Below are 3,483 nucleotides of genomic sequence, written 5' to 3'. Positions count from 1 at the left end.
ATACCAAACAACCAGCTGATCTGAAGTTTTTCTTGAATTGGACAAACTATTCTGACATTGCATAAGTACAACCAGCATGATTTAAGTTTTATCTGCAGACAGAAACCAACTGGGACTGACCTGATTTTCTATGTTAATTAATCAAATATTGTTGTTCAAACATTCTGGTACCTCTCAGCTAAAAGAATTTAAAAGACCTGTTACTTTAATCCTGTTGTGGGATGTTTTTTAAAACTTACAGCTAATTAACAAATCTTCATGGGCAACTAGAGCACCTCGGGCTCTGGTAAACATAAGGGATCAATGGTTATTAATCAAAGGTGGTGTAGTTGGAAGAAGCCTGGAGTAGGAGGCAAGAGACCTAGGTTCTACTGCTTGCTTGAGCTGAACTGTGCTTCCTTAAGCTTCCATGAGAGTAGCTACCTTCTAGAAAAAAAAAAAAAGAGAGAGAGAGAGAAACTAGATACTTAAGGAAACATACATTTGTAAAAAGACTAAAACCAAAGTGATTATGATCTAAATACAATTCATTCCCAAAACAGGCAAGCAAACAAACAACAAAACAATCCTAACAATGTAGGTGTTTATGTACCTCCCATATAAAAAGGATCTGAAACCCTGAAGCCACAGGATTCAACCAGGCAAGTAGAGAATTATTTTCTTTATTTTAAAACAATACTCAAGTCATGCATAATTCATGCTGAAAATTAGAAAATAAGGAAAAGAAACTAATCAATGAATAAAATCAATTAAAACTCTACCACTCAGTAAAAACCACTGCTTAGCATATCAGTGCTATATTCGTCCATAGATCCATATACATACGTGATGCATGTATATTTCAAATGGGATCACATTGTAGCCGCTGTCCTGAAATCCTGAAATCTGCTTCTTTGAGCTAATGCCGTATTGTGAAGCAACTTGCATGCTAATAAATATGCATCGTCATCACCCATTGTAATTACTACATTATATTCCATTGTAGGCTTGAAAATATTAACAACTGCCGGGCATGGTGGCTCATGCCTGTAATCCCAGCACTTCGGGAGACCGAGGCGGGCAGATCACAAGGTCAGAAAATCAAGACCATCCTAGCGAACACGGTGAAACCCCGTCTCTACTAAAAATACAAAAAATTAGCCAGGCGTGGTGGTGGGCACCTGTAGTCCCAGCTACTCAGGAGGCAGAGGCAGGAGAATGGCGTGAACCTGGGAGACGGAGCTTGCGGTGAGCCGAGATCACACCACTGCACTCCAGCCTGGGAGACAGAGCAAGACTCCATCTCAAAAAAAAAAAAAAAAAAAAGAAAGAAAGAAAGAAAGAAAATATTAACAACTAACAAATCTAGTGCTTCCTCTGTGCCCAGCACTTTCTAAGCCTATAACAGCATGCCTGTGAGGTAGGTAGTATGATTACTCCTGTTTTACAGACAGGGAGACTGAGTTAAGGAGAAGGTAATTCACTTGCCATCTGGGGTTCAACCCCAAATGGTCCAGGATCAGAGTCCAAGCTCTGAACACCTGGCCATGCTGCTCCTTGCCTGTTCCTTTTGGTTGGATCTTTACGTTATATCTAATAGTTCATTATTTTAAACGGTGCAGGTTAATTTAAACCTCTATGTCCTCAAAAGAGTGGTGGTGGAGGGTGGAGGTAGTGTCATGCGCGTCCGTGTGAAGAGACCACCAAACAGGCTTTGTGTGAGCAACATGGCTGTTTATTTCACCTGGGTGCAGGCGGGCTGAGTCCGAAAAGAGAGTCAGTGAAGGGAGATAAGGGTGGGGTTGTTTTATAGGATTTGGGTAGGTAAAGGAAAATTACAGTCAAAGGGGGGTTGTTCTCTGGCGGGCAGGAGTGGGGGTCACAGGGTGCTCAGTGGGGAAGCTTTCCAAGCCAGGATGAGCCAGGAAAAGGAATTTCACAAGATAATACCATCGCTTAAGGCAAGGACCGTCCATTTTCACTTCTTTTGTGGTGGAATGTCATTGGTTAAGGTGAGACAGGGCATTTGCACTTCTTTTGTGATTCTTCAGTTACTTCAGGCCATCTGGGCGTATATACGTGCAAGTCACAGGGATGCGATGGCTTGGCTTGGGCTTAGGCCTGACAGGTAGAAGGGGAAGCATTGATAACAGATGACTTTTTAATAAGAGAGTAAAAGAGAGACATTCTTTTGGGTAAAATCAGATTAGAAAGTGTTCATTCTCATGGTAAAAGTGAGAGTTCATAAAATTACTATAGTTACTTAGGGGAGGGAGAATTTTCAGGCATGTGCAGAAGGCATACTTGCAGGACTGTAAGACAGACAGATTCCACCGATTATATAAATCTACATAGAAGAAAATGTTAGTAGCAACTGCGTAGTAGAAAATAGTAACCCTGCTAATGAAAATACAGAGTTAATTTTCTGCAGTCTGAACTTTGACCCATTGTGAAGACAGAATTAGAAGTCCTTGACAATTAGAGTAGGAACTTGCTGTGAAGGAAGTGAGCATTCATTTGAGACTGGGTGTGGTGGGAAGTAAAGCAAAGGATGACTCACAGACAGATCAGTGGACAAGGCGAGGCTGGGCCTGGGAGGAGCGGGGAGATCTGAACGAAGCTAGGCAGGCGCTTCTCTGTTCAGACTCGCTAGGCATCACTGGCTCACTCTGGACACAGAATATCTTTACTTATAGCTGCACATCATTATTATTTCATTTTAAAAGTTACACAACTGGCATATTTCCACCGTAGAATAGTTTTAAAGTAGAGATGAATAATAAGAAAGTAAAGTGAAATCCATCCATCACCTTAAACATTCTTAGATACCCATATTAAGAGTTGGCATATATTTTCACATTATTTTCCTACATACTTTTAAAATAAAGATGGGATTTTTACCACTCAACAATAAACATATAATTGCATCATTTTTCATATAATGGGATGCTATGTAGGCATTAGAAATGATAAAAATATGTTATTTGACCAAATAGTAATGGGCATTGTACCTACATAGTCTTAACTAGCCAGTAGCCATTTTTCCTTTGGTTCATGGAATTCGTGAATTCTACAAAGTTAATCTTATTGACTTTTAAGTGCCGTTGCAATTAAGTAAGAGTGGGGATGGGGTATGAACTCCAGGAGTAAAACAAAAACAAAAACAAAACAAAACGCTTTATTACAATATCTTTTCCAAACTACTTTGGCTGGCCCAGAGGAGGTCAGGAAACGAGGAGAGCGATTATCATTAAATCTTATTCCTCTCTTTACAGCCATATTAACCTGAAAGAACAAAAATGTAGAATACTTTCCTCATCTTCTCACTTTTCTTTAACTATCACATAGTAAGGAATCCAGAAGAATAAGGCTACAAAGCTACAGGCAAAACAGTAACAGGAATGGCAAGCGTGTCCTGCTTATGGACTAAAAACACAGAGCATTCCTTGGAAAGCCAACCTTTTGATAGTGAGATTAGAAAGAGGTTTTCTAGGGCAGCACAGG

At 40.1% G+C, this 3,483-nt stretch overlaps 1 long non-coding RNA gene across 1 annotated transcript in view; it reads right to left on the bottom strand.

The window, feature by feature from the left end:
• Positions 1-2,058: 2,058 nt before the first annotated feature.
• Positions 2,059-3,483, bottom strand: part of LOC108523900 (uncharacterized) — a 14,249-nt gene continuing 12,824 nt past the window's right edge. Inside the window, exons 2-3 of the long non-coding RNA XR_001883923.1 lie at positions 2,540-2,648; positions 2,059-2,100 (exon numbers count right to left, since the gene is read on the bottom strand). This is a non-coding gene — a long non-coding RNA (uncharacterized LOC108523900). The remainder of the gene's footprint in view (positions 2,101-2,539; positions 2,649-3,483) is intronic.

The sequence above is a fragment of the Rhinopithecus bieti genome, unplaced genomic scaffold (assembly GCF_001698545.2).
Source record: "Rhinopithecus bieti isolate Rb0 unplaced genomic scaffold, ASM169854v2 scaffold_78623, whole genome shotgun sequence".
In the NCBI taxonomy this organism is placed as follows: domain Eukaryota; kingdom Metazoa; phylum Chordata; class Mammalia; order Primates; family Cercopithecidae; genus Rhinopithecus; species Rhinopithecus bieti.
Note: the sequence above shows the minus strand (reverse complement) of the source record. Positions and strands in the feature narration are given on the sequence as shown.